This window comes from Crinia signifera, chromosome 4 (genome assembly GCF_055691185.1).
Source record: "Crinia signifera chromosome 4, ASM5569118v1, whole genome shotgun sequence".
NCBI lineage: Eukaryota > Metazoa > Chordata > Amphibia > Anura > Myobatrachidae > Crinia > Crinia signifera.
Window position 1 is genome coordinate 56,784,874 of NC_139220.1, and position 27,240 is coordinate 56,812,113.

The window sequence follows — 27,240 nt, forward strand, 5'->3', positions numbered from 1 at the left end:
TGTTTGTGGCAGCTAAACAGTGTTGTGCCTGGTCAGTAGTTTTTTTTGACCACCTGCTAATACTAGGTCCTGTAGGTCTTTTTACATTACCAACACATGATTTTTTCTCTACAATAATACAGTTTGGAAACGTATCCATTAGATTACTTGTAGATAGAAGTAAAAGAGGGCAAACAATGTGATTGATTTTCACCTACAGCCATATCACACTGGATAAGCCCAATCTCATCAGATCTTGGCAGCTAAGCAGTGTTGGGCCTGGTTAGTACTTGGGTGGGAGACCACATGGGAAATCCAGGTGCTGTAGGTTTTTTGACATTACTGGCAAATGCTTTTATTTCCCCAGCTATTCAATTTGAAAACTTTTTTTGGGATTACTACTAGAGAGAATTGGAAGAGGTCAAACAGACTCTATAGTCCTCATCTAATTCTTTACTACACTGTTTAGGCCCAATTCCAACTGTTTGTGGCAGCTAAACAGTGTTGTGCCTGGTCAGTAGTTTTTTTTTTTACCACCAGCTAATACTAGGTCCTGTAGGTCTTTTTACTTTACCAACACATGGTTTTTTCTCTACAACAATACAGTTTGGAAACGTATCCATTAGATTTCTTGTAGATAGAAGTAGAAGAGGGCAAACAATGTGATTGAATTTCGCCTACAGCCATACCACACTGGATAAGCCCAATCTCGTCAGATCTTGGCAGCTCAGCAGTGTTGGGCCTGGTTAGTACTTGTGTGGGAGACCACATGGGAACACCAGGTTCTGTAGGTTTTTTGACATTACTGGCAAATGCTTTTATTTCCCCAGCTATTCAAATTGAAATATTTTTTTGGGATTACTACTAGAGCGAATTGGAAGAGGTCAAACAGACTCTATAGTCCTCATCTAATTCTTTACTACACTGTTTAGGCCCAATTCCAACTGTTTGTGGCAGCTAAACAGTGTTGTGCCTGGTCAGTAGTTTTTTTTGACCACCTGCTAATACTAGGTCCTGTAGGTCTTTTTACATTACCAACACATGATTTTTTCTCTACAATAATACAGTTTGGAAACGTATCCATTAGATTACTTGTAGATAGAAGTAAAAGAGGGCAAACAATGTGATTGATTTTCACCTACAGCCATATCACACTGGATAAGCCCAATCTCATCAGATCTTGGCAGCTAAGCAGTGTTGGGCCTGGTTAGTACTTGGGTGGGAGACCACATGGGAAATCCAGGTGCTGTAGGTTTTTTGACATTACTGGCAAATGCTTTTATTTCCCCAGCTATTCAATTTGAAAACTTTTTTTGGGATTACTACTAGAGAGAATTGGAAGAGGTCAAACAGACTCTATAGTCCTCATCTAATTCTTTACTACACTGTTTAGGCCCAATTCCAACTGTTTGTGGCAGCTAAACAGTGTTGTGCCTGGTCAGTAGTTTTTTTTTTTACCACCAGCTAATACTAGGTCCTGTAGGTCTTTTTACTTTACCAACACATGGTTTTTTCTATACAACAATACAGTTTGGAAACGTATCCATTAGATTACTTGTAGATAGAAGTAAAAGAGGGCAAACAATGTGATTGATTTTCACCTACAGCCATATCACACTGGATAAGCCCAATCTCATCAAATCTTGGCAGCTAAGCAGTGTTGGGCCTGGTTAGTACTTGGCTGGGAGACCACATAGGAACACCAGGTGCTGTAGGTTTTTTTTACATTACTGGCAAATGCTTTTATTTCCCCAGCTATTCAAATTGAAAACTTTTTTTGGGATTACTACTAGAGAGAATTGGAAGAGGTCAAACAGACTCTATAGTCCTCATCTAATTCTTTACTACACAGTTTAGGCCCAATTCCAACTGTTTGTGGCAGCTAAACTGTGTTGTGTCTGGTCAGTAGTTTTTTGACCATCTGCTAATACTAGGTCCTGTAGGTCTTTTTAAATTACCAGGAAATGATTTTTTCTCTACAACAATGCAGTTTGGAAACGTATTCATTAGATTACTTGTAGATAGAAGTAGAAAAGGGCAAACAATGTTATCGGTTTTCACTTACAGCCATACAACACTGGATAAGCCCAATCTCGTCTGATCTTGGAAGCTAAGCAGTGTTGGGCCTGGTTAGTACTTGGGAGGGGGGGGACCACATGGGAACACCAGGTGCTGTAGGTTTTTTGACATTACTGGCAAATGCTTTTATTTCCCCAGCTATTCAAATTGAAAACTTTTTTAGGGATTACTACTAGAGAGAATTGGAAGAGGTCAAACATACTCTATAGCCCTCATCTAATTCTTTACTACACTGTTTAGGCCCAATTCTAACAGTTCGTGGCAGCTTTACAGTGTTGTGCCTGGTCAGTAGTTTTTTTTGACCACCTGCTAATACTAGGTCCTGTAGGTCTTTTTACTTTACCAACACATAATTTTTTCTCTACAACAATACAGTTTGGAAACGTATCCATTAGATTTCTTGTAGATAGAAGTAGAAGAGGGCAAACAATGTGATTGAATTTTACTTACAGCCATACTACACTGGATAAGCCCAATCTTGTCAGATCTTGGCAGCTAAGCAGTGTTGGGCCTGGTTAGTATTTGGGTGGGAGACCACATGGGAACACCAGGTGCTGTAGGTATTTTGACATTACTGGCAAATGCTTTTATTTCCCCAGCTATTCAAATTGAAAACTTTTTTAAGGATTACTACTAGAGAGAATTGGAAGAGGTCAAACATACTCTATACCCATCATCTAATTCTTTACTACACTGTTTAGGCCCAATTCCAACTGTTTGTGGAAGCTTTACAGTGTTGTGCCTGGTCAGTAGTTTTTTTTGACCACCTGCTAATACTAGGTCCTGTAGGTCTTATAACATTACCAACACATGATTTTTTCTCTACAACAATACAGTTTGGAAACGTATCCATTAGATTACTTGTGGAGAGAAGAAGAAGAGGGCAAACAATGTGATTGATTTTCACCTACAGCCATACCACACTGGATAAGCCCAATCTCGTCTGATCTTGGCAGCTAAGCAGTGTTGGGTCTGGTTAGTACTTGGGTGGGAGACCACATGGGAACACCATGTGCTGTAGGTTTTTTGACATTACTGGCAAATGCTTTTATTTCCCCAGCTATTCAAATTGAAAAAAAAAATTGGGATTACTACTAGAGCGAATTGAAAGAGGTCAAACATACTCTATAGTCCTCATCTAATTCTTTACTACACTGTTTAGGCCCAATTACAACTGTTTGTGGCAGCTAAACAGTGTTGTGTCTGGTCAGTAGTTTTTTGACCACCTGCTAATACTAGGTCCTGTAGGTCTTTTTACATTACCAACACATGATTTTTTCTCTACAACAATACAGTTTGGAAACGTATCCATTAGATTACTTGTAGATAGAAGAAGAAGAGGGCAAACCATGTAATTGGTTTTCACTTACAGCCATACAACACTGGATAAGCCCAATCTCGTCTGATCTTGGAAGCTAAGCAGTGTTGGGCCTGGTTAGTACTTGGGTGGGAGACCACATGGGAACACCAGGTGCTGTAGGTTTTTTGACATTACTGGCAAATGCTTTTATTTCCCCAGCTATTCAAATTGAAACCTTTTTTGGGGATTTCTACTAGAGAGAAATGGAAGAGGTCAAACATACTCTATAGCCCTCATCTAATTCTTTACTACACTGTTTAGGCCCAATTCCAACTGTTTGTGGCAGCTAAACAGTGTTGTGCCTGGTCAGTAGTTTTTTTTTTACCACCAGCTAGGTCCTGTAGGTCTTTTTACTTTACCAACACATGATTTTTTCTCTACAACAATACAGTTTGGAAACGTATCCATTAGATTTCTTGTAGATAGAAGTAGAAGAGGGCAAACAATGTGATTGAATTTTACCTACAACCATACTACACTGGATAAGCCCAATCTTGTCAGATCTTGGCAGCTAAGCAGTGTTGGGCCTGGTTAGTATTTGGGTGGGAGACCACATGGGAACACCAGGTGCTGTAGGTATTTTGACATTACTGGCAAATGCTTTTATTTCCCCAGCTATTCAAATTGAAAACATTTTTGGGGATTACTACTAGAGCGAATTGAAAGAGGTCAAACAGACTCTATAGTCCTCATCTAATTCTTTTGGGGATTACTACTAGAGAGAATTGGAAGAGGTCAAACATACTCTATAGCCCTCATCTAATTCTTTACTACACTGTTTAGGCCCAATTCTAACTGTTTGTGGCAGCTTTACAGTGTTGTGCCTGCTCAGTAGTTTTTTTTGACCACCTGCTAATACTAGGTCCTGTAGGTCTTTTTACATTACCAACACATGATTTTTTCTCTACAACAATACAGTTTGGAAATGTATCCATTAGAATACTTGTAGATAGAAGTAAAAGAGGGCAAACAATGTGATTGGTTTTCACCTACAGCCGTACCACACTGGATAAGCCCAATCTCGTCAGATCTTGGCAGCTAAGCAGTGTTGGGCCTGGTTAGTACTTGGGTGGGAGACCTCATAGGAACACCAGGTGCTGTAGGTTTTTTGACATTAATGGCAAATGCTTTTATTTCCCCAGCTATTCAAATCGAAAACTTTTTTTGGGATTACTACTAGAGAGAATTGGAAGAGGTCAAACATACTCTATAGCCCTCATCTAATTCTTTACTACACTGTTTAGGCCCAATTCCAACTGTTTGTGGCAGCTAAACAGTGTTGTGTCTGGTCAGTAGTTTTTTGACTATCTGCTAATACTAGGTCCTGTAGGTCTTTTTAAATTACCAGCACATGATTTTTTCTCTACAACAATGCAGTTTGGAAACGTATTCATTAGATTACTTGTAGATAGAAGTAGAAAAGGGCAAACAATGGTATCGGTTTTCACCTACAGCCATACCACACTGGATAAGCCCAATCTCGTCATATCTTGGAAGCTAAGCAGTGTTGGGCCTAGTTAGCACTTGGGTGGGAGACCACATGGGAACACCAGGTGCTGTAGGTTTTTTGACATTACTGGCAAATGCTTTTATTTCCCCAGCTATTCAAATTGAAAACTATTTTAGGGATTACCACTAGAGAGAATTGGAAGAGCTCAAACATACTCTATAGCCCTCATCTAATTCTTTAGTACACTGTTTAGGCCCAATTCCAACTGTTTGTGGCAGCTAAACAGTGTTGTGCCTGGTCAGTAGTTTTTTTTTTACCACCAGCTAATACTAGGTCCTGTAGGTCTTTTTACTTTACCAACACATGATTTTTTCTCTACAACAATACAGTTTGGAAACGTATCCATTAGATTTCTTGTAGATAGAAGTAGAAGAGGGCAAACAATGTGATTGAATTTTACCTACAGCCATACTACACTGGATAAGCCCAATCTTGTCAGATCTTGGCAGCTAAGCAGTGTTGGGCCTGGTTATTATTTGGGTGGGAGACCACATGGGAACACCAGGTGCTGTAGGTATTTTGACATTACTGGCAAATGCTTTTATTTCCCCAGCTATTCAAATTGAAAAATTTTTTGGGGATTACTACTAGAGCGAATTGAAAGAGGTCAAACAGACTCTATAGTCCTCATCTAATTCTTTACTACACAGTTTAGGCCCAATTCCAACTGTTTGTGGCAGCTAAACTGTGTTGTGTCTGGTCAGTAGTTTTTTGACCATCTGCTAATACTAGGTCCTGTAGGTCTTTTTAAATTACCAGGACATGATTTTTTCTCTACAACAATGCAGTTTGGAAACGTATTCATTAGATTACTTGTAGATAGAAGTAGAAAAGGGCAAACAATGTTATCGGTTTTCACTTACAGCCATACAACACTGGATAAGCCCAATCTCGTCTGATCTTGGAAGCTAAGCAGTGTTGGGCCTGGTTAGTACTTGGGTGGGAGACCACATGGGAACACCAGGTGCTGTAGGTTTTTTGACATTACTGGCAAATGCTTTTATTTCCCCAGCTATTCAAATTGAAAACTTTTTTAGGGATTACTACTAGAGAGAATTGGAAGAGGTCAAACATACTCTATAGCCCTCATCTAATTCTTTACTACACTGTTTAGGCCCAATTCTAACTGTTTGTGGCAGCTTTACAGTGTTGTGCCTGGTCAGTAGTTTTTTTTGACCACCTGCTAATACTAGGTCCTGTAGGTCTTTTTACTTTACCAACACATGATTTTTTCTCTACAACAATACAGTTTGGAAACGTATCCATTAGATTACTTGTAGATAGAAGTAGAAGAGGGCAAACAATGTGATTGAATTTCACCTACAGCCATACCACACTGGATAAGCCCAATCTATTCAGATCTTGGCAGCTCAGCAGTGTTGAGCCTGGTTAGTACTTGGGTGGGAGACCACGTCCGAGCACCAGGTGCTGTAGGTTTTTTGACATTACTGGCAAATGCTTTTATTTCCCCAGCTATTTAAATTGAAAAATTTTTTGGGGATTACTACTAGAGAGAATTGAAAGTGGTCAAACAGACTCTATAGCCCTCATCTAATTCTGTACTACACTGTTTAGGCCCAACTCCAACTGTTTGTGGCAGCTAAACAGTGTTGTGTCTGGTCAGTAGTTTTTTGACCATCTGCTAATACTAGGTCCTGTAGGTCTTTTTAAATTACCAGCACATGATTTTTTTCTCTACAACAATGCAGTTTGGAAACGTATTCATTAGATTACTTGTAGATAGAAGTAGAAAAGGGCAAACAATGTTATCGGTTTTCAGCTACAGCCATACCACACTGGATAAGCCCAATCTTGTCTGATCTTGGAAGTTAAGCAGTGTTTGGCCTGGTTAGTACTTGGGTGGGAGACCACATGGGATCACCAGGTGCTGTAGGTTTTTTGACATTACTGGCAAATGCTTTTATTTCCCCAGCTATTCAAATTGAAAACTTCTTTAGGGAATACTACTAGAGAGAATTGTAAGAGGTCAAACATACTCTATAGCCCTCATCTACTTCTTTACTACACTGTTTAGGCCCAATTCCAACTGTTTGTGGCAGCTTAACAGTGTTCTGCCTGGTCAGTAGTTTTTTTTGACCACCTGCTAATACTAGGTCCTGTAGGTCTTTTTACATTACCAACACATGATTTTTTCTCTACAACAATACAGTTTGGAAACGTATCCATTAGATTACTTATAGATAGAAGAAGAAGAGGGCAAACAATGTTATTGGGTTTCACCAACAGCCATACCACACTGGATAAGCCCAATCTCGTCTGATCTTGGTAGTTAAGCAGTGTTGGGCCTGGTTAGTACTTGGGTGGGAGACCACATGGGAACACCAGGTGCTGTAGGTTTTTTGACATTACTGGCAAATGCTTTTATTTCCCCAGCTATTCAAATTGAAAAAAAAATTTGGGATTACTACTAGAGCGAATTGAAAGAGGTCAAACATACTCTATAGTCCTCATCTAATTCTTTACTACACTGTTTAGGCCCAATTACAACTGTTTGTGGCAGCTAAACAGTGTTGTGTCTGGTCTGTAGTTTTTTGACCACCTGCTAATACTAGGTCCTGTAGGTCTTTTTACATTACCAACACATGATTTTTTCTCTACAACAATACAGTTTGGAAACGTATCCATTAGATTACTTGTAGATAGAAGTAAAAGAGGGCAAACAATGTGATTGATTTTCACCTACAGCCATACCACACTGGATAAGCCCAATCTCATCAGATCTTGGCAGCTAAGCAGTGTTGGGCCTGGTTAGTACTTGGGTGGGAGACCACATGGGAACACCAGGTGCTGTAGGTTTTTTGACATTACTGGCAAATGCTTTTATTTCCCCAGCTATTCAAATTTAAACTTTTTTTGGGATTACTACTAGAGAGAATTGGAAGAGGTCAAACATACTCTATAGCCCTCATCTAATTCTTTACTACACGGTTTAAGCCCATTTCCAACTGTTTGTGGCAGCTTTACAGTGTTGTGCCTGGTCAGTAGTTTTTTTTGACCACCTGCTAATACTAGGTCCTGTAGGTCTTTTTACATTACCAGCACATGATTTTTTCTCTACAACAATGCAGTTTGGAAACGTATTCATTAGATTACTTGTAGATAGAAGTAGAAAAGGGCAAACAATGTGATTGAATTTCACCTACAGCCATACCACAATGGATAAGCCCATCTCGTCAGATCTTGGCAGCTAAGCAGTGTCGGGCCTGGTTAGTATTTGGGTGGGAGACCACATGGGAACACCAGGTTCTGTAGGTTTTTTGACATTACTGGCAAATGCTTCTATTTCCCCAGCTATTCAAATTGAAAACTATTTTAGGGATTACTACTAGAAAGAATTGGAAGAGGTCAAACATACTCTATAGCCCTCATCTAATTCTTTAGTACACTGTTTAGGCCCAATTCCAACTGTTTGTGGCAGCTTTACAGTGTTGTGCCTGGTCAGTAGTTTTTTTTGACCACCTGCTCATACTAGGTCCTGTAGGTCTTTTTACATTACCAACACATGATTTTTTCTCTACAACAATACAGTTTGGAAACGTATCCATCAGATTACTTGTAGATAGAAGTAAAAGAGGGCAAACAATGTGATTGATTTTCACCTACAGCCATACCACACTGGATAAACCCAATCTCGTCAGATCTTGGCAGCTAAGCAGTGTTGGGCCTGGTTAGTACTTGGGTGGGAGACCACATGGGAACACCAGGTGCTGTAGGTTTTTTGACATTACTGGCAAATGCTTTTATTTCCCCAGCTATTCAAATTGAAAACTTTTTTTGGGATTACTACTAGAGAGAATTGAAAGAGGTCAAACAGACTCTATAACCCTCATCTAATTCATTACTACACTGTTTAGGCCCAATTCCAACTGTTTGTGGCAGCTAAACAGTGTTGTGTCTGGTCAGTAGTTTTTTGACCACCTGCTAATACTAGGTCCTGTAGGTCTTTTTACATTACCAGCACATGATTTTTTCTCTACAACAATGCAGTTTGGAAACGTATTCATTAGATTACTTGTAGATAGAAGTAGAAAAGGGCAAACAATGTGATTGAATTTCACCTACAGCCATACCACACTGGATAAGCCCAATCTCGTCAGATCTTGGCAGCTAAGCAGTGTTGGTACTGGTTAGTATTTGGGTGGGAGACCACATGGGAACACCAGGTTCTGTAGGTTTTTTGACATTACTGGCAAATGCTTTTATTTCCCCAGCTATTCAAATTGAAATATTTTTTTGGGATTACTACTAGAGCGAATTGAAAGAGGTCAAACAGACTCTATAGTCCTCATCTAATTCTTTACTACACTGTTTAGGCCCAATTCCAACTGTTTGTGGCAGCTAAACAGTGTTGTGTCTGGTCAGTAGTTTTTTGACCATCTGCTAATACTAGGTCCTGTAGGTCTTTTTAAATTACCAGCACATGATTTTTTCTCTACAACAATGCAGTTTGGAAACGTATTCATTAGATTACTTGCAGATAGAAGTAGAAAAGGGCAAACAATGTTATCGGTTTTCACCTACGGCCATACCACACTGGATAAGCCCAATCTCGTCTGCTCTTGGTAGCTAAGCCGTGTTGGGCCTGGTTTATACTTGGGTGGGAGACCACATGGGAACACCAGGTGCTGTAGGTTTTTTGACATTACTGGCAAATGCTTTTATTTCCCCAGCTATTCAAATTGAAAACTTTTTTATGGATTACTACTAGAGAGAATTGGAAGAGGTCAAACATACTCTATAGCCCTCATCTAATTCTTTAGTACCCTGTTTAGGCCCAATTCCAACTGTTTGTGGCAGCTTTACAGTGTTGTGCCTGGTCAGTAGTTTTTTTTGACCACCTGCTCATACTAGTTCCTGTAGGTCTTTTTACATTACCAACACATGATTTTTTCTCTACAACAATACAGTTTGGAAACGTATCCATTAGATTACTTGTAGATAGAAGTAGAAGAGGGCAAACAATGTGATTGATTTACACCTACAGCCATACCACTCTGGATAAGCCCAATCTCGTCTGATCTTGGAAGCTAAGCAGTGTTGGGCCTGGTTAGTACTTGGATGGGAGACCACATAGGAACACCAGGTGCTGTAGGTTTTTTGACATTACTGGCAAATGCTTTTATTTCCCCAGCTCTTCAAATTGAAAACTTTTTTAGGATTACTACTAGAGAGAATTGGAAGAGGTCAAACATACTCTATAGCCCTCATCTAATTCTTTACAACACTGTTTAGGCCCAATTCCAACTGTTTGTGGCAGCTTTACAGTGTTGTGCCTGTTCAGTAGTTGTTTTTGACCACCTGCTAATACTAGGTCCTGTAGGTCTTTTTACATTACCAACACATGATTTTTTCTCTACAACAATACAGTTTGGAAACGTATCCATTAAATTACTAGTAGATAGAAGTAGAAGAGGGCAAACAATGTGATTTATTTTCACCTACAGCCATACCCCACTGGATAAACCCAATCTCGTCAGATCTTGGCAGCTAAGCAGTGTTGGGTCTGGTTAGTACTTGGGTGGGAGACCACATGGGAACACCAGGTGCTGTAGGTTTTTTGACATCACTGGCAAATGCTTTTATTTCCCCAGCTATTCAAATTGAAAACATTTTTTTGGGATTACTACTAGAGAGAATTGAAAGAGGTCAAACAGACTCTATAGCCCTCATCTAATTCTTTACTACACTGTTTAGGCCCAATTACAACTGTTTGTGGCAGCTAAACAGTGTTGTGTCTGGTCAGTAGTTTTTTGACCATCTGCTAATACTAGGTCCTGTAGGTCTTTTTAAATTACCAGCACATGATTTTTTCTCTACAACAATACAGTGTGGAAACGTATCCATTAAATTACTTGTAGATAGAAGTAGAAGAGGGCAAACAATGTGATTGATTTTCACCTACAGCTATACCACTCTGGATAAGCCCAATCTCGTCTGATCTTGGAAGCTAAGCAGTGTTGGGCCTGGTTAGTACTTGGATGGGAGACCACATAGGAACACCAGGTGCTGTAGGTTTTTTGACGTTACTGGCAAATTTTTTTATTTCCCCAGCTATTCAAATTGAAAACTTTTTTAGGGATTACTACTAGAGAGAATTGGAAGAGGTCAAACATACTCTATAGCCCTCATCTAATTCTTTACTACACTGTTTAGGCCTAATTCCAACTGTTTGTGGCAGCTTTACAGTGTTGTGCCTGGTCAGTAGTTTTTTTTGACCACCTGCTAATACTAGGTCCTGTAGGTCTTTTTACATTACCAACACATGATTTTTTCTCTACAACAATACAGGTTGGAAATGTATCCATTAGATTACTTTTAGATAGAAGTAGAAGAGGGCAAACAATGTGCTTGATTTTCACCTACAGCCATACCACACTGGATAAGCCCAATCTCGTCAGATCTTGGCAGGTAAGCAGTGTTGGGCCTGGTTAGTACTTGGGTGGGAGACCACATGGGAACACCAGGTGCTGTAGGTTTTTTGACATTACTGGCAAATGCTTTTATTTCCCCAGCTATTAAAATTGAATTTTTTGGGGGGGATTACTACTAGAGCGAATTGAAAGAGGTCAAACAGGCTCTATAGTCCTCATCTAATTCTTTACTACACTGTTTAGGCCCAATTCCAACTGTTTGTGGCAGCTAAACAGTGTTGTGTCTGGTCAGTAGTTTTTTGACCATCTGCTAATACTAGGTCCTGTAGGTCTTTTTAAATTACCAGCACATGATTTTTTTCTCTACAACAATGCAGTTTGGAAACGTATTCATTAGATTACTTGTAGATAGAAGTAGAAAAGGGCAAACAATGTTATCGGTTTTCCGCTACAGCCATACCACACTGGATAAGCCCAATCTTGTCTGATCTTGGAAGCTAAGCAGTGTTTGGCCTGGTTAGTACTTGGGTGGGAGACCACATGGGATCACCAGGTGCTGTAGGTTTTTTGACATTACTGGCAAATGCTTTTATTTCCCCAGCTATTCAAATTGAAAACTTCTTTAGGGAATACTACTAGAGAGAATTGTAAGAGGTCAAACATACTCTATAGCCCTCATCTAATTCTTTACTACACTGTTTAGGCCCAATTCCAACTGTTTGTGGCAGCTTAACAGTGTTCTGCCTGGTCAGTAGTTTTTTTTGACCACCTGCTAATACTAGGTCCTGTAGGTCTTTTTACATTACCAACACATGATTTTTTCTCTACAACAATACAGTTTGGAAACGTATCCATTAGATTACTTATAGATAGAAGTAGAAGAGGGCAAACAATGTTATCGGATTTCACCAACAGCCATACCACAATGGATAAGCCCAATCTCCTCTGATCTTGGTAGCTAAGCAGTGTTGGGCCTGGTTAGTACTTGGGTGGGAGACCACATGGGAACACCAGGTGCTGTAGGTTTTATGACATTACTGGCAAATGCTTTTATTTCCCCAGCTATTCAAATTAAAAACTTTTTTTGGGATTACTACTGGAGAGAATTGGAAGAGGTCAAACATACTCTATAGCCCTCATCTTATTCTTTACTACACTGTTTATGCCCAATTCCAACTGTTTGTGGCAGCTAAACATTGTTGTGCCTGGTCAGTAGTTTTTTTTTTTTACCACCAGCTAATACTAGGTACTGTAGGTCTTTTTACTTTACCAACACATGATTTTTTCTCTACAACAATACAGTTTGGAAACGTATCCATTAGATTTCTTGTAGATAGAAGTAGAAGAGGGCAAACAATGTGATCGAATTTCACCTACAGCCATACCACACTGGATAAACCCAATCTCGTCAGATCTTGGCAACTAAGCAGTGTTGGGCCTGGTTAGTACTTGGGTGGAAGACCACATGGGAACACCAGGTGCTGTAGGTTTTTTGACATTACTGGCAAATGCTTTTATTTCCCCAGCTATTCAAATTGAAAAAAAAAATTGGGATTACTACTAGAGCGAATTGAAAGAGGTCAAACATACTCTATAGTCCTCATCTAATTCTTTACTACACGGTTTAGGCCCATTTCCAACTGTTTGTGGCAGCTAAATAGTGTTGTGCCTGGTCAGTAGTTTTTTGACCATCTGCTAATACTAGGTCCTGTAGGTCTTTTTAAATTACCAGCACATGATTTTTTCTCTACAACAATGCAGTTTGGAAATGTATTCATTAGATTACTTGTAGATAGAAGTAGAAAAGGGCAAACAATGTTATTGGTTTTCACCTACAGCCATACCACACTGGATAAGCCCAATCTCGTCTGATCTTGCAAGCTAAGCAGTGTTGGGCCTGGTTAGTACTTGGGTGGGAGACCACATGGGAACACCAGGTGCTGTAGGTTTTTTGACATTACTGGCAAATGCTTTTATTTCCCCAGCTATTCAAATTGAAAACTTTTTTAGGGATTACTACTAGAGAGAATTGGAAGAGGTCAAACATACTCTATAGCCCTCATCTAATTCTTTACTACACTGTTTAGGCCCAATTCTAACTGTTTGTGGCAGCTTTACAGTGTTGTGCCTGGTCAGAATTTTTTTTTGACCACCTGCTAATACTAGGTCCTGTAGGTCTTTTTACATTACCAACACATGATTTTTTCTCTACAACAATACAGTTTGGAAACGTATCCATTAGATTACTTGTAGATAGAAGTAAAAGAGGGCAAACAATGTGACTGATTTTTATCTACAGCCATACCACACTGGATCAGCCCAATCTTGTCAGATCTTGGCAGCTAATCAGTGTTGGGCCTGGTTAGTACTTAGGTGGGAGACCACATGGGAGCACCAGGTGCTGTAGGTTTTTTGACATTACTGGCAAATGCTTTTATTTCCCCAGCTATTCAAATTGAAAACTTTTTTGGGGATTACTACTAGAGAGAATTGGAAGAGGTCAAACATACTATATAGCCCTCATCTAATTCTTTACTACACTGTTTAGGCCCAATTCCAACTGTTTGTGGCAGCTAAACATTGTTGTGCCTGGTCAGTAGTTTTTTTTTTTTTTACCACCTGCCAATACTAGGTCCTGTAGGTCTTTTTACATTACCAACACATGATTTTTTCTCTACAACAATACAGTTTGGAAACGTATCCATTAGATTACTTATAGATAGAAGTAGAAGAGGGCAAACAATGTTATCGGATTTCACCTACAGCCATACCACACTGGATAAACCCAATCTCGTCTGATCTTGGCAGCTAAGCAGAGTTGGGTCTGGTTAGTACTTGGGTGGGAGACCACATGAGAACACCAGGTGCTGTAGGTTTTTTTACATTACTGGCAAATGCTTTTATTTCCCCAGCTATTCAAATTAAAAACTTTTTTTGGGATTACTACTAGAGAGAATTGGAGGATGTCAAACATACTATATAGCCCTCATCTAATTCTTTACTACACTGTTTAGGCCCAATTCCAACTGTTTGTGGCAGCTAAACATTGTTGTGCCTGGTCAGTATTTTTTTTTTTTACCACCAGCTAATACTAGGTCCTGTAGGTCTTTTTACTTTACCAACACATGATTTTTTCTCTACAACAATACAGTTTGGAAACGTATCCATTAGATTTCTTGTAGATAGAAGTAGAAGAGGGCAAACAATGTGATTGAATTTCACCTACAGCCATACCACACTGGATAAGCCCAATCTCGTCAGATCTTGGCAGCTCAGCAGTGTTGGGCCTGGTTAGTACTTGTGTGGGAGACCACATGGGAACACCAGGTTCTGTAGGTTTTTTGACATTACTGGCAAATGCTTTTATTTCCCCAGCTATTCAAATTGAAATATTTTTTTGGGATTACTACTAGAGCGAATTGAAAGAGGTCAAGCAGACTCTATAGTCCTCAACTAATTATTTACTACACTGTTTAGGCCCAATTCCAACTGTTTGTGGCAGCTAAACAGTGTTGTGTCTGGTCAGTAGTTTTTTGACCATCTGCTAATACTAGGTCCTGTAGGTCTTTTTAAATTACCAGCACATGATTTTTTCTCTACAACAATGCAGTTTGGAAACATATTCATTAGATTACTTGTAGATAGAAGTAGAAAAGGGCAAACAATGTTATCGATTTTCATCTACAGCCATACCACACTGGATAAGCCCAATCTCGTCTGATCTTGGAAGCTAAGCAGTGTTGTGCCTGGTTAGTACTTGGGTGGGAGACCACATGGGGGCACCAGGTGCTGTAGGTTTTTTGACATTACTGGCAAATGCTTTTATTTCCCCAGCTATTCAAATTGAAAACTATTTTAGGGATTACCACTAGAGAGAATTGGAAGAGGTCAAACATACTCTATAGCCCTCATCTAATTCTTTAGTACACTGTTTAGGCCCAATTCCAACTGTTTGTGGCAGCTTTACAGTGTTGTGCCTGGTCAGTAGTTTTTTTTGACCACCTGCTAATACTAGGTCCTGTAGGTCTTTTTACATTACCAGCACATGATTTTTTCTCTACAACAATGCAGTTTGGAAACGTATTCATTAGATTACTTGTAGATAGAAGTAGAAAAGGGCAAACAATGTGATTGAATTTCACCTACAGCCATACCACACTGGATAAGCCCAATCTCGTCAGATCTTGGCAGCTAAGCAGTGTTGGGCCTGGTTAGTACTTGGATGGGAGACCACATAGGAACACCAGGTGCTGTAGGTTTTTTGACGTTACCGGCAAATTTTTTTATTTCCCCAGCTATTCAAATTGAAAACTTTTTTAGGGATTACTACTAGAGAGAATTGGAAGAGGTCAAACATACTCTATAGCCCTCATCTAATTCTTTACTACACTGTTTAGGCCTAATTCCAACTGTTTGTGGCAGCTTTACAGTGTTGTGCCTGGTCAGTAGTTTTTTTTGACCACCTGCTAATACTAGGTCCTGTAGGTCTTTTTACATTACCAACACATGATTTTTTCTCTACTAAATACAGGTTGGAAATGTATCCATTAGATTACTTTTAGATAGAAGTAGAAGAGGGCAAACAATGTGCTTGATTTTCACCTACAGCCATACCACACTGGATAAGCCCAATCTCGTCAGATCTTGGCAGCTAAGCAGTGTTGGGCCTGGTTAGTACTTGGGTGGGAGACCACATGGGAACACCAGGTGCTGTAGGTTTTTTGACATTACTGGCAAATGCTTTTATTTCCCCAGCTATTAAAATTGAATTTTTTGGGGGGGATTACTACTAGAGCGAATTGAAAGAGGTCAAACATGCTCTATAGTCCTCATCTAATTCTTTACTACACTGTTTAGGCCCAATTCCAACTGTTTGTGGCAGCTAAACAGTGTTGTGTCTGGTCAGTAGTTTTTTGACCATCTGCTAATACTAGGTCCTGTAGGTCTTTTTAAATTACCAGCACATGATTTTTTTCTCTACAACAATGCAGTTTGGAAACGTATTCATTAGATTACTTGTAGATAGAAGTAGAAAAGGGCAAACAATGTTATCGGTTTTCCGCTACAGCCATACCACACTGGATAAGCCCAATCTTGTCTGATCTTGGAAGCTAAGCAGTGTTTGGCCTGGTTAGTACTTGGGTGGGAGACCACATGGGATCACCAGGTGCTGTAGGTTTTTTGACATTACTGGCAAATGCTTTTATTTCCCCAGCTATTCAAATTGAAAACTTCTTTAGGGAATACTACTAGAGAGAATTGTAAGAGGTCAAACATACTCTATAGCCCTCATCTAATTCTTTACTACACTGTTTAGGCCCAATTCCAACTGTTTGTGGCAGCTTAACAGTGTTCTGCCTGGTCAGTAGTTTTTTTTGACCACCTGCTAATACTAGGTCCTGTAGGTCTTTTTACATTACCAACACATGATTTTTTCTCTACAACAATACAGTTTGGAAACGTATCCATTAGATTACTTATAGATAGAAGTAGAAGAGGGCAAACAATGTTATCGGATTTCACCAACAGCCATACCACACTGGATAAGCCCAATCTCCTCTGATCTTGGTAGCTAAGCAGTGTTGGGCCTGGTTAGTACTTGGGTGGGAGACCACATGGGAACACCAGGTGCTGTAGGTTTTATGACATTACTGGCAAATGCTTTTATTTCCCCAGCTATTCAAATTAAAAACTTTTTTTGGGATTACTACTGGAGAGAATTGGAAGAGGTCAAACATACTCTATAGCCATCATCTTATTCTTTACTACACTGTTTATGCCCAATTCCAACTGTTTGTGGCAGCTAAACATTGTTGTGCCTGGTCAGTAGTTTTTTTTTTTTACCACCAGCTAATACTAGGTACTGTAGGTCTTTTTACTTTACCAACACATGATTTTTTCTCTACAACAATACAGTTTGGAAACGTATCCATTAGATTTCTTGTAGATAGAAGTAGAAGAGGGCAAACAATGTGATCGAATTTCACCTACAGCCATACCACACTGGATAAACCCAATCTCGTCAGATCTTGGCAGCTAAGCAGTGTTGGGCCTGGTTAGTACTTGGGTGGAAGACCACATGGGAACACCAGGTGCTGTAGGTTTTTTGACATTACTGGCAAATGCTTTTATTTCCCCAGCTATTCAAATTGAAAAAAAAATTTGGGATTACTACTAGAGCGAATTGAAAGAGGTCAAACATACTCTATAGTCCTCATCTAATTCTTTACTACACGGTTTAGGCCCATTTCCAACTGTTTGTGGCAGCTAAATAGTGTTGTGCCTGGTCAGTAGTTTTTTTTTTACCACCAGCTAATACTAGGTCCTGTAGGTCTTTTTACTTTACCAACACATGATTTTTTCTCTACAACAATACAGTTTGGAAACGTATCCATTAGATTTCTTGTAGATAGAAGTAAAAGAGGGCAAACAATGTGATTGAATTTCACCTACAGCCATACCACACTGGATAAGCCCAATCTCGTCAGATCTTGGCAGTTAAGCAGTGTTGGGTCTGGTTAGTACTTAGCTGGGAGACCACATGGGAACACCAGGTGCTGTAGGTTTTTTGACATTACTGGCAAAATGCTTTTATTTCCCCAGCTATTCAAATTGAAAACTTTTTTAGGGATTACTACTAGAGAGAATTGGAAGAGGTCAAACATACTCTATAGCCCTCATCTAATTCTTTAGTACACTGTTTAGGCCCAATTCCAACTGTTTGTGGCAGCTTTACAGTGTTGTGCCTGGTCAGTAGTTTTTTTTGACCACCTGCTAATACTAGGTCCTGTAGGTCTTTTTACATTACCAGCACATGATTTTTTCTCTACAACAATGCAGTTTGGAAACGTATTCATTAGATTACTTGTAGATAGAAGTAGAAAAGGGCAAACAATGTGATTGAATTTCACCTACAGCCATACCACAATGGATAAGCCCAATCTCGTCAGATCTTGGCAGCTAAGCAGTGTCGGGCCTGGTTAGTATTTGGGTGGGAGACCACATGGGAACACCAGGTTCTGTAGGTTTTTTGACATTACTGGCAAATGCTTTTATTTCCCCAGCTATTCAAATTGAAAACTATTTTAGGGATTACTACTAGAAAGAATTGGAAGAGGTCAAACATACTCTATAGCCCTCATCTAATTCTTTAGTACACTGTTTAGGCCCAATTCCAACTGTTTGTGGCAGCTTTACAGTGTTGTGCCTGGTCAGTAGTTTTTTTTGACCACCTGCTCATACTAGGTCCTGTAGGTCTTTTTACATTACCAACACATGATTTTTTCTCTACAACAATACAGTTTGGAAACGTATCCATTAGATTACTTGTAGATAGAAGTAAAAGAGGGCAAACAATGTGATTGATTTTCACCTACAGCCATACCACACTGGATAAACCCAATCTCGTCAGATCTTGGCCGCTAAGCAGTGTTGGGCCTGGTTAGTACTTGGGTGGGAGACCACATGGGAACACCAGGTGCTGTAGGTTTTTTGACATTACTGGCAAATGCTTTTATTTCCCCAGCTATTCAAATTGAAAACTTTTTTTGGGATTACTACTAGAGAGAATTGAAAGAGGTCAAACAGACTCTATAGCCCTCATCTAATTCATTACTACACTGTTTAGGCCCAATTCCAACTGTTTGTGGCAGCTAAACAGTGTTGTGTCTGGTCAGTAGTTTTTTGACCACCTGCTAATACTAGGTCCTGTAGGTCTTTTTACATTACCAGCACATGATTTTTTCTCTACAACAATGCAGTTTGGAAACGTATTCATTAGATTACTTGTAGATAGAAGTAGAAAAGGGCAAACAATGTGATTGAATTTCACCTACAGCCATACCACACTGGATAAGCCCAATCTCGTCAGATCTTGGCAGCTTAGCAGTGTTGGGCCTGGTTAGTACTTGGGTGGGAGACCACATGGGAACACCAGGTGCTGTAGGTTTTTTGACATTACTGGCAAATGCTTTTATTTCCCCAGCTATTCAAATTGAATTTTTTTTTGGGGATTACTACTAGAGCGAATTGAAAGAGGTCAAACAGACTCTATAGTCCTCATCTAATTCTTTACTACACTGTTTAGGCCCAATTCCAACTGTTTGTGGCAGCTAAACAGTGTTGTGTCTGGTCAGTAGTTTTTTGACCATCTGCTAATACTAGGTCCTGTAGGTCTTTTTAAATTACCAGCACATGATTTTTTCTCTACAACAATGCAGTTTGGAAATGTATTCATTAGATTACTTGTAGATAGAAGTAGAAAAGGGCAAACAATGTTATTGGTTTTCACCTACAGCCATACCACACTGGATAAGCCCAATCTCGTCTGATCTTGCAAGCTAAGCAGTGTTGGGCCTGGTTAGTACTTGGGTGGGAGACCACATGGGAACACCAGGTGCTGTAGGTTTTTTGACATTACTGGCAAATGCTTTTATTTCCCCAGCTATTCAAATTGAAAACTTTTTTAGGGATTACTACTAGAGAGAATTGGAAGAGGTCAAACATACTCTATAGCCCTCATCTAATTCTTTACTACACTGTTTAGGCCCAATTCTAACTGTTTGTGGCAGCTTTACAGTGTTGTGCCTGGTCAGAATTTTTTTTTGACCACCTGCTAATACTAGGTCCTGTAGGTCTTTTTACATTACCAACACATGATTTTTTCTCTACAACAATACAGTTTGGAAACGTATCCATTAGATTACTTGTAGATAGAAGTAAAAGAGGGCAAACAATGTGACTGATTTTCATCTACAACAGAAAAGGGGTGGAGAGCTGCGCTAATAAAAATACCAAGTACCAAGGAAGAATACACTTACACGAAGGGGTGCTTTTTTTGTCTTTTTACTGATTATATTAGATCATATTTTAATTTTAAGAAAAAACAATTGTACATATATAAAATATATATAAAAATTCATACAATTTCCAGGTGGCCACCTATAAACATATATCACCATATATTAATACATAAAAATGCAATTGGATGAAATATACACATATAGATTTTAGTAAAAATAGGTGTTTGTAATACACCCTATAATTTGAAGAAAAATGTGTGATAAAAAATGAAAAAAATGAAAAAAAGGAAAAAATATATAAAAAGTAGATATATGAAACAGATCCTGTCTCCGTATTTTGATACCACTTTGGATTTAGTGGTTAGAGTGCAGTCACTTATTTGTGGTTTAAATCTGGATATAGAATATGTATGCAGACGCTATGTGCGCGTCTCTCACCTGCGCCTCCGTGCGCTGCTGGCTGAAAGATCTGAGTGTCCCTCCGGAGCAATGGAGGAGGGGAGCTGGCCAGGTAGATGTAATTGCTGGCAGCCGCTCTTACCCTCCGGACCCGTGCCGCTAGTGATGTTATATGCGGTGTCGTCTCTCTCACAGACGCTGGGTTCACTGATGCATCCTTGGAGTTCTCAGAAGTGCCGGATGGAATATGCAGCGAGGTGGCCGGTGGAAAACGCCGGTGCAGGTGCCGTGATTTTTCTGCTAATTTTGTAGGTTTGCAGGTACAAGTTCCACAAGGCTTTATGCACTGGACAGGCTGGAAATTCTCCCTCTAACGCGTTTCGCCCCTAACACGGGGGCTTTTTCAAAGAGTGTTTAATTTGTGTCATTCTTCACTTGATATACCCAGCCGCTGATTGTCTCTCCCTTTCGATTGGTCTAAGGGGGGTGAGACAGGTGTAGTTGATTTCAACATTTTCCTGGATCTAAACAGGTTTCCAATTGCATCGTTATGACTGTCTTTATTTGTAAGTAACTGACAGAGAAATAGATTGGTGAATAAATAACATCATTATCACAAAAATATAAAAATATATGTAGAAGAAAAACATATACACAAACAATTATATAAACCAGACCGATTCCCTCACGGTTTATACATAAACATTTAGTGTTCAGATAAAGAGACTTCCAGTTTTAGAGATATTTTTGATACTACTCTTATTCATTTGTATAATTTTTACACTTACATTAATAATTAGTATTAATCTCATATAGAGTGCACAGATACACAGATAGAAAGCTTGAAATACATGCATATACTATAAAAAATTCTATTCATATATTTTACGGGCTCTTCCAGACTCGAACTAACAACCTCCAGTCTATTATCAGGCGTTCTAGCTGATTGAGCCACTAAGCTCCTGATAAGGCATTATTGATTCACATATATACACGTATTAATATTAATATATATAAAATACAAAAAATTCCATTCCTATATTGTAGACTTATTCGGACTTGAACTTGTAACTTCCAGTCTAGTATCAGTCATTCTAACTTATTGAGCCACCGGGCTCCTGATATAATTGTCTGGATTCACATATATCAATAGAGGTTTACAACATAGTCTTCTTCCATGTGTCAATTTCTATATTTCTGGTTTTTGACCACATGTCTGTATCCACTCTTTAATTTGTATATGTTTATCTTTTGTATTAATATGGTTTATACTTGTTGGTTATTTTATTTTATTTTTATTTATATTTTCATTTTGTTTTACTTGTTGTTTGGTGTCCCTTGTGGGGCCGCCTGTCTGAGTACGGTCCGTGCTTAATCTAGCTGTAGTGCCGGTCTACAGCACAGAGCAAGCCGGATATGGGAGTCACAGTGCTCCCCCTTATCTCAAACAGACCCTTCCCCCCGTGGGTTCATACAAGATATATTACCTTATAATTACTCAAAATGCAATTCCCATACATACACTTTTGATAATCTGTACTATAATACATACCACTGCTCTATAGGGCACTAGCCCAAAGAAGAGGAAAAAAGAGAGAAGAAGGAGGCAGGGGAACAGAAGAAACTCAGTTTACATTTTATTTTATTCTTGGTTTATTAATTTATTATATTTGGTTATTCTGTAATCTATTTTATATTATTTTACATAAAGGATTCTAAATCTATGTTGGCATTAAGGCCTGTGGGTGTGAGAGTTTGCATTTGGAATATCCAAAATGCTTCTTTGGTTGCCAGTTCTCTATATCTGTCTCCACCTCTATTTGTGGATGGTATATGTTGTACCCCAATTATCTTGAGACCTTCCATATTTCCTTGGTGGACTTCTGTAATGTGCCTGGAGACACTATGGTGAGGGAATTTTTTCAAAATATTGAGCCGATGTTCTCTAAATCTAATTTTTATTTGATGGGCACTTTTTTCTCCAGGTGTTAGGGACGGCCATGGGTACCAGATTCGCGCCAAGCTTTGCCAACTTATACATGGGCCACTTTGAAGAACAATATATTTGGAGTGGACCCTTTGGCGCGGATCTGGTATTCTATGGCCGTTATATAGATGATTTGATTATAATTTGGAAGGGGGACTCACTTGGAGCACAGAATTTCGTTGCACATTTGAATACCAATGATTATAATCTTAAGTTTACGCACTGTTATGATCACAACACAGTAAACTTCCTTGATTTGACTATCTCCGCGGAGAGCCTCTCCAAAAGCATAAGTACTATCAACTACAAAAAGAAAGTTGATACAAATAATTTTTTGCATTTTTCAAGCGGTCACTACAACCCCTGGTTAACCAATATTCCCCTAAGCCAACTAAATCGACTACGTAGGAACTGCACAAATATTGAAATTTTCAAAAAACAGGCTGATCAGATGTGCCTAGATTTTGAAAAGAAGGGATACCCAAAAGAATTGCTAGAAAATGCCTATAGAAAAAGTTTGAATACAGATAGGAAAACTTTATTGATTCCAAAAACAAAAAATATAAAAAGTATCCAGGACTCAGGAGATCAAAAGAAACCCATGATGTTTATATCAAAATTCAATTCTAAATCAGAACAGATTAAAAAAACATTAAAAAGGAATTTTTCCATATTAGAACAGGATCCAATTTTGAGCAAAATCATTGACCCTCAACTAAAAGTAATATTTAAGAAAAATGCCAATTTAAAGACCATCATAGCCCCAAGTGCTTTAAAAGTAGAAACAACATCAGAAACAAAGTTAAATAAAATGTGGTTAGGAAAAGACAATCTGAAGGGATGCTATAGGTGTGGCCACAGCAGGTGTATTACGTGTGGCCATGTGCCTGCGAGAACTATGGAGGTAGAATCATATGTAAACAAAAAGAAGTTCGCCATAAAAAAATTTCTGAATTGTAATACAACATATTGTATATATATACTACAATGTGTGTGCGGCCTTCAATATGTCGGCCGCACTACCAGAAAACTTAAAGATAGATTTAGAGAACATCGGCTCAATATTTTGAAAAAATTCCCTCACCATAGTGTCTCCAGGCACATTACAGAAGTCCACCAAGGAAATATGGAAGGTCTCAAGATAATTGGGGTACAACATATACCATCCACAAATAGAGGTGGAGACAGATATAGAGAACTGGCAACCAAAGAAGCATTTTGGATATTCCAAATGCAAACTCTCACACCCACAGGCCTTAATGCCAACATAGATTTAGAATCCTTTATGTAAAATAATATAAAATAGATTACAGAATAACCAAATATAATAAATTAATAAACCAAGAATAAAATAAAATAAAATGTAAACTGAGTTTCTTCTGTTCCCCTGCCTCCTTCTTCTCTCTTTTTTCCTCTTCTTTGGGCTAGTGCCCTATAGAGCAGTGGTATGTATTATAGTACAGATTATCAAAAGTGTATGTATGGGAATTGCATTTTGAGTAATTATAAGGTAATATATCTTGTATGAACCCACGGGGGGAAGGGTCTGTTTGAGATAAGGGGGAGCACTGTGACTCCCATATCCGGCTTGCTCTGTGCTGTAGACCGGCACTACAGCTAGATTAAGCACGGACCGTACTCAGACAGGCGGCCCCACAAGGGACACCAAACAACAAGTAAAACAAAATGAAAATATAAATAAAAATAAAATAAAATAACCAACAAGTATAAACCATATTAATACAAAAGATAAACATATACAAATTAAAGAGTGGATACAGACATGTGGTCAAAAACCAGAAATATAGAAATTGACACATGGAAGAAGACTATGTTGTAAACCTCTATTGATATATGTGAATCCAGACAATTATATCAGGAGCCCGGTGGCTCAATAAGTTAGAATGACTGATACTAGACTGGAAGTTACAAGTTCAAGTCCGAATAAGTCTACAATATAGGAATGGAATTTTTTGTATTTTATATATATTAATATTAATACGTGTATATATGTGAATCAATAATGCCTTATCAGGAGCTTAGTGGCTCAATCAGCTAGAACGCCTGATAATAGACTGGAGGTTGTTAGTTCGAGTCTGGAAGAGCCCGTAAAATATATGAATAGAATTTTTTATAGTATATGCATGTATTTCAAGCTTTCTATCTGTGTATCTGTGCACTCTATATGAGATTAATACTAATTATTAATGTAAGTGTAAAAATTATACAAATGAATAAGAGTAGTATCAAAAATATCTCTAAAACTGGAAGTCTCTTTATCTGAACACTAAATGTTTATGTATAAACCGTGAGGGAATCGGTCTGGTTTATATAATTGTTTGTGTATATGTTTTTCTTCTACATATATTTTTATATTTTTGTGATAATGATGTTATTTATTCACCAATCTATTTCTCTGTCAGTTACTTACAAATAAAGACAGTCATAACGATGCAATTGGAAACCTGTTTAGATCCAGGAAAATGTTGAAATCAACTACACCTGTCTCACCCCCCTTAGACCAATCGAAAGGGAGAGACAATCAGCGGCTGGGTATATCAAGTGAAGAATGACACAAATTAAACACTCTTTGAAAAAGCCCCCGTGTTAGGGGCGAAACGCGTTAGAGGGAGAATTTCCAGCCTGTCCAGTGCATAAAGCCTTGTGGAACTTGTACCTGCAAACCTACAAAATTAGCAGAAAAATCACGGCACCTGCACCGGCGTTTTCCACCGGCCACCTCGCTGCATATTCCATCCGGCACTTCTGAGAACTCCAAGGATGCATCAGTGAACCCAGCGTCTGTGAGAGAGACGACACCGCATATAACATCACTAGCGGCACGGGTCCGGAGGGTAAGAGCGGCTGCCAGCAATTACATCTACCTGGCCAGCTCCCCTCCTCCATTGCTCCGGAGGGACACTCAGATCTTTCAGCCAGCAGCGCACGGAGGCGCAGGTGAGAGACGCGCACATAGCGTCTGCATACATATTCTATATCCAGATTTAAACCACAAATAAGTGACTGCACTCTAACCACTAAATCCAAAGTGGTATCAAAATACGGAGACAGGATCTGTTTCATATATCTACTTTTTATATATTTTTTCCTTTTTTTCATTTTTTTCATTTTTTATCACACATTTTTCTTCAAATTATAGGGTGTATTACAAACACCTATTTTTACTAAAATCTATATGTGTATATTTCATCCAATTGCATTTTTATGTATTAATATATGGTGATATATGTTTATAGGTGGCCACCTGGAAATTGTATGAATTTTTATATATATTTTATATATGTACAATTGTTTTTTCTTAAAATTAAAATATGATCTAATATAATCAGTAAAAAGACAAAAAAAGCACCCCTTCGTGTAAGTGTATTCTTCCTTGGTACTTGGTATTTTTATTAGCGCAGCTCTCCACCCCTTTTCTGTTGTATACATTTCTCCTCTGATTCTCAGCTGGTTATATTATATTTCCAGCTAGAGATCAGTTGTAGTGTACTTACACTTGTACACTCAGAGTGCTGCAGCTCTTATAGTATATATTATATATATTATCAATTATTTTACAAAAACACATCTTTTTTTGTGCTGTAAATTTTATTAGCGCCCTAATTTCGACACTATATAGTGTCGACTATTTTGTTTGATTTTCATCTACAGCCATACCACACTGGATCAGCCCAATCTTGTCAGATCTTGGCAGCTAATCAGTGTTGGGCCTGGTTAGTACTTAGGTGGGAGACCACATGGGAGCACCAGGTGCTGTAGGTTTTTTGACATTACTGGCAAATGCTTTTATTTCCCCAGCTATTCAAATTGAAAACTTTTTTGGGGATTACTACTAGAGAGAATTGGAAGAGGTCAAACATACTCTATAGCCCTCATCTAATTCTTTACTACACTATTTAGGCCCAATTCCAACTGTTTGTGGCAGCTAAACAGTGTTCTGCCTGGTCAGTAGTTTTTTTTTTTTTACCACCTGCCAATACTAGGTCCTGTAGGTCTTTTTACATTACCAACACATGATTTTTTCTCTACAACAATACAGTTTGGAAACGTATCCATTAGATTACTTATAGATAGAAGTAGAAGAGGGCAAACAATGTTATCGGATTTCACCTACAGCCGTACCACACTGGATAAACCCAATCTCGTCTGATCTTGGCAGCTAAGCAGAGTTGGGTCTGGTTAGTACTTGGGTGGGAGACCACATGAGAACACCAGGTGCTGTAGGTTTTTTTACATTACTGGCAAATGCTTTTATTTCCCCAGCTATTCAAATTAAAAACTTTTTTTGGGATTACTACTAGAGAGAATTGGAGGATGTCAAACATACTATATAGCCCTCATCTAATTCTTTACTACACTGTTTAGGCCCAATTCCAACTGTTTGTGGCAGCTAAACATTGTTGTGCCTGGTCAGTATTTTTTTTTTTACCACCAGCTAATACTAGGTCCTGTAGGTCTTTTTACATTACCAACACATGATTTTTTCTCTACAACAATACAGTTTGGAAACGTATCCATTAGATTACTTATAGATAGAAGTAGAAGAGGGCAAACAATGTTATCGGATTTCACCTACAGCCATACCACACTGGATAAACCCAATCTCGTCTGATCTTGGCAGCTAAGCAGAGTTGGGTCTAGTTAGTACTTGGGTGGGAGACCACATGAGAACACCAGGTGCTGTAGGTTTTTTTACATTACTGGCAAATGCT

The 27,240-nt window shown here is 38.8% G+C and overlaps 27 non-coding genes and 19 pseudogenes across 27 annotated transcripts; all 46 read left to right on the plus strand.

The window, feature by feature from the left end:
• Nucleotides 1–191: 191 nt before the first annotated feature.
• Nucleotides 192–310, plus strand: LOC146076249 (5S ribosomal RNA). Its single transcript, XR_014473727.1, has one exon. It is a non-coding gene; the product is annotated as a 5S ribosomal RNA (ribosomal RNA).
• A 344-nt stretch (nucleotides 311–654) lies between these two features.
• On the plus strand, nucleotides 655–773 carry LOC146077192 (5S ribosomal RNA; annotated as a pseudogene).
• A 342-nt stretch (nucleotides 774–1,115) lies between these two features.
• On the plus strand, nucleotides 1,116–1,234 carry LOC146076261 (5S ribosomal RNA). Its single transcript, XR_014473732.1, has one exon. It is a non-coding gene; the product is annotated as a 5S ribosomal RNA (ribosomal RNA).
• A 344-nt stretch (nucleotides 1,235–1,578) lies between these two features.
• On the plus strand, nucleotides 1,579–1,697 carry LOC146077110 (5S ribosomal RNA; annotated as a pseudogene).
• Nucleotides 1,698–2,038: 341 nt separating this feature from the next.
• On the plus strand, nucleotides 2,039–2,160 carry LOC146077251 (5S ribosomal RNA; annotated as a pseudogene).
• A 342-nt stretch (nucleotides 2,161–2,502) lies between these two features.
• LOC146077144 (5S ribosomal RNA) lies at nucleotides 2,503–2,621 on the plus strand (annotated as a pseudogene).
• Nucleotides 2,622–2,963: 342 nt separating this feature from the next.
• LOC146077067 (5S ribosomal RNA) lies at nucleotides 2,964–3,082 on the plus strand. Its single transcript, XR_014474445.1, has one exon. It is a non-coding gene; the product is annotated as a 5S ribosomal RNA (ribosomal RNA).
• A 340-nt stretch (nucleotides 3,083–3,422) lies between these two features.
• LOC146076988 (5S ribosomal RNA) lies at nucleotides 3,423–3,541 on the plus strand. The gene has a single exon (XR_014474370.1). It is a non-coding gene; the product is annotated as a 5S ribosomal RNA (ribosomal RNA).
• Nucleotides 3,542–3,878: 337 nt separating this feature from the next.
• LOC146077195 (5S ribosomal RNA) lies at nucleotides 3,879–3,997 on the plus strand (annotated as a pseudogene).
• Nucleotides 3,998–4,405: 408 nt separating this feature from the next.
• On the plus strand, nucleotides 4,406–4,524 carry LOC146076953 (5S ribosomal RNA). Its single transcript, XR_014474337.1, has one exon. It is a non-coding gene; the product is annotated as a 5S ribosomal RNA (ribosomal RNA).
• A 340-nt stretch (nucleotides 4,525–4,864) lies between these two features.
• Nucleotides 4,865–4,983, plus strand: LOC146077218 (5S ribosomal RNA; annotated as a pseudogene).
• Nucleotides 4,984–5,326: 343 nt separating this feature from the next.
• Nucleotides 5,327–5,445, plus strand: LOC146077213 (5S ribosomal RNA; annotated as a pseudogene).
• Nucleotides 5,446–5,785: 340 nt separating this feature from the next.
• Nucleotides 5,786–5,904, plus strand: LOC146076989 (5S ribosomal RNA). The gene has a single exon (XR_014474371.1). It is a non-coding gene; the product is annotated as a 5S ribosomal RNA (ribosomal RNA).
• A 342-nt stretch (nucleotides 5,905–6,246) lies between these two features.
• Nucleotides 6,247–6,365, plus strand: LOC146077300 (5S ribosomal RNA; annotated as a pseudogene).
• Nucleotides 6,366–6,706: 341 nt separating this feature from the next.
• On the plus strand, nucleotides 6,707–6,825 carry LOC146077222 (5S ribosomal RNA; annotated as a pseudogene).
• A 342-nt stretch (nucleotides 6,826–7,167) lies between these two features.
• Nucleotides 7,168–7,286, plus strand: LOC146076242 (5S ribosomal RNA). Its single transcript, XR_014473720.1, has one exon. It is a non-coding gene; the product is annotated as a 5S ribosomal RNA (ribosomal RNA).
• A 340-nt stretch (nucleotides 7,287–7,626) lies between these two features.
• LOC146076992 (5S ribosomal RNA) lies at nucleotides 7,627–7,745 on the plus strand. Its single transcript, XR_014474374.1, has one exon. It is a non-coding gene; the product is annotated as a 5S ribosomal RNA (ribosomal RNA).
• Nucleotides 7,746–8,086: 341 nt separating this feature from the next.
• On the plus strand, nucleotides 8,087–8,204 carry LOC146077292 (5S ribosomal RNA; annotated as a pseudogene).
• A 342-nt stretch (nucleotides 8,205–8,546) lies between these two features.
• On the plus strand, nucleotides 8,547–8,665 carry LOC146077254 (5S ribosomal RNA). The gene has a single exon (XR_014474484.1). It is a non-coding gene; the product is annotated as a 5S ribosomal RNA (ribosomal RNA).
• A 340-nt stretch (nucleotides 8,666–9,005) lies between these two features.
• On the plus strand, nucleotides 9,006–9,124 carry LOC146077247 (5S ribosomal RNA; annotated as a pseudogene).
• Nucleotides 9,125–9,464: 340 nt separating this feature from the next.
• On the plus strand, nucleotides 9,465–9,583 carry LOC146077198 (5S ribosomal RNA; annotated as a pseudogene).
• Nucleotides 9,584–9,925: 342 nt separating this feature from the next.
• On the plus strand, nucleotides 9,926–10,044 carry LOC146076509 (5S ribosomal RNA). Its single transcript, XR_014473909.1, has one exon. It is a non-coding gene; the product is annotated as a 5S ribosomal RNA (ribosomal RNA).
• A 341-nt stretch (nucleotides 10,045–10,385) lies between these two features.
• On the plus strand, nucleotides 10,386–10,504 carry LOC146076788 (5S ribosomal RNA). The gene has a single exon (XR_014474188.1). It is a non-coding gene; the product is annotated as a 5S ribosomal RNA (ribosomal RNA).
• Nucleotides 10,505–10,845: 341 nt separating this feature from the next.
• Nucleotides 10,846–10,964, plus strand: LOC146076912 (5S ribosomal RNA). Its single transcript, XR_014474298.1, has one exon. It is a non-coding gene; the product is annotated as a 5S ribosomal RNA (ribosomal RNA).
• A 342-nt stretch (nucleotides 10,965–11,306) lies between these two features.
• On the plus strand, nucleotides 11,307–11,425 carry LOC146076387 (5S ribosomal RNA). The gene has a single exon (XR_014473787.1). It is a non-coding gene; the product is annotated as a 5S ribosomal RNA (ribosomal RNA).
• Nucleotides 11,426–11,766: 341 nt separating this feature from the next.
• Nucleotides 11,767–11,885, plus strand: LOC146077274 (5S ribosomal RNA; annotated as a pseudogene).
• A 342-nt stretch (nucleotides 11,886–12,227) lies between these two features.
• LOC146077080 (5S ribosomal RNA) lies at nucleotides 12,228–12,346 on the plus strand. Its single transcript, XR_014474457.1, has one exon. It is a non-coding gene; the product is annotated as a 5S ribosomal RNA (ribosomal RNA).
• A 345-nt stretch (nucleotides 12,347–12,691) lies between these two features.
• On the plus strand, nucleotides 12,692–12,810 carry LOC146076398 (5S ribosomal RNA). Its single transcript, XR_014473798.1, has one exon. It is a non-coding gene; the product is annotated as a 5S ribosomal RNA (ribosomal RNA).
• Nucleotides 12,811–13,150: 340 nt separating this feature from the next.
• LOC146076907 (5S ribosomal RNA) lies at nucleotides 13,151–13,269 on the plus strand. Its single transcript, XR_014474293.1, has one exon. It is a non-coding gene; the product is annotated as a 5S ribosomal RNA (ribosomal RNA).
• Nucleotides 13,270–13,611: 342 nt separating this feature from the next.
• On the plus strand, nucleotides 13,612–13,730 carry LOC146077163 (5S ribosomal RNA; annotated as a pseudogene).
• Nucleotides 13,731–14,077: 347 nt separating this feature from the next.
• On the plus strand, nucleotides 14,078–14,196 carry LOC146076978 (5S ribosomal RNA). The gene has a single exon (XR_014474361.1). It is a non-coding gene; the product is annotated as a 5S ribosomal RNA (ribosomal RNA).
• Nucleotides 14,197–14,540: 344 nt separating this feature from the next.
• Nucleotides 14,541–14,659, plus strand: LOC146077150 (5S ribosomal RNA; annotated as a pseudogene).
• Nucleotides 14,660–14,999: 340 nt separating this feature from the next.
• On the plus strand, nucleotides 15,000–15,118 carry LOC146077134 (5S ribosomal RNA; annotated as a pseudogene).
• Nucleotides 15,119–15,460: 342 nt separating this feature from the next.
• On the plus strand, nucleotides 15,461–15,579 carry LOC146076307 (5S ribosomal RNA). The gene has a single exon (XR_014473737.1). It is a non-coding gene; the product is annotated as a 5S ribosomal RNA (ribosomal RNA).
• A 341-nt stretch (nucleotides 15,580–15,920) lies between these two features.
• LOC146077132 (5S ribosomal RNA) lies at nucleotides 15,921–16,039 on the plus strand. The gene has a single exon (XR_014474471.1). It is a non-coding gene; the product is annotated as a 5S ribosomal RNA (ribosomal RNA).
• Nucleotides 16,040–16,380: 341 nt separating this feature from the next.
• LOC146077275 (5S ribosomal RNA) lies at nucleotides 16,381–16,499 on the plus strand (annotated as a pseudogene).
• Nucleotides 16,500–16,841: 342 nt separating this feature from the next.
• Nucleotides 16,842–16,960, plus strand: LOC146076963 (5S ribosomal RNA). Its single transcript, XR_014474347.1, has one exon. It is a non-coding gene; the product is annotated as a 5S ribosomal RNA (ribosomal RNA).
• A 345-nt stretch (nucleotides 16,961–17,305) lies between these two features.
• On the plus strand, nucleotides 17,306–17,424 carry LOC146076226 (5S ribosomal RNA). The gene has a single exon (XR_014473704.1). It is a non-coding gene; the product is annotated as a 5S ribosomal RNA (ribosomal RNA).
• A 343-nt stretch (nucleotides 17,425–17,767) lies between these two features.
• Nucleotides 17,768–17,886, plus strand: LOC146076919 (5S ribosomal RNA). The gene has a single exon (XR_014474304.1). It is a non-coding gene; the product is annotated as a 5S ribosomal RNA (ribosomal RNA).
• Nucleotides 17,887–18,229: 343 nt separating this feature from the next.
• On the plus strand, nucleotides 18,230–18,348 carry LOC146077155 (5S ribosomal RNA; annotated as a pseudogene).
• A 342-nt stretch (nucleotides 18,349–18,690) lies between these two features.
• On the plus strand, nucleotides 18,691–18,809 carry LOC146076222 (5S ribosomal RNA). The gene has a single exon (XR_014473702.1). It is a non-coding gene; the product is annotated as a 5S ribosomal RNA (ribosomal RNA).
• A 340-nt stretch (nucleotides 18,810–19,149) lies between these two features.
• Nucleotides 19,150–19,268, plus strand: LOC146076950 (5S ribosomal RNA). The gene has a single exon (XR_014474334.1). It is a non-coding gene; the product is annotated as a 5S ribosomal RNA (ribosomal RNA).
• Nucleotides 19,269–19,608: 340 nt separating this feature from the next.
• On the plus strand, nucleotides 19,609–19,727 carry LOC146076908 (5S ribosomal RNA). Its single transcript, XR_014474294.1, has one exon. It is a non-coding gene; the product is annotated as a 5S ribosomal RNA (ribosomal RNA).
• Nucleotides 19,728–26,171: 6,444 nt separating this feature from the next.
• LOC146077164 (5S ribosomal RNA) lies at nucleotides 26,172–26,290 on the plus strand (annotated as a pseudogene).
• Nucleotides 26,291–26,636: 346 nt separating this feature from the next.
• LOC146077070 (5S ribosomal RNA) lies at nucleotides 26,637–26,755 on the plus strand. The gene has a single exon (XR_014474448.1). It is a non-coding gene; the product is annotated as a 5S ribosomal RNA (ribosomal RNA).
• Nucleotides 26,756–27,098: 343 nt separating this feature from the next.
• LOC146077085 (5S ribosomal RNA) lies at nucleotides 27,099–27,217 on the plus strand. Its single transcript, XR_014474462.1, has one exon. It is a non-coding gene; the product is annotated as a 5S ribosomal RNA (ribosomal RNA).
• The last annotated feature ends 23 nt before the right edge of the window (nucleotides 27,218–27,240 follow it).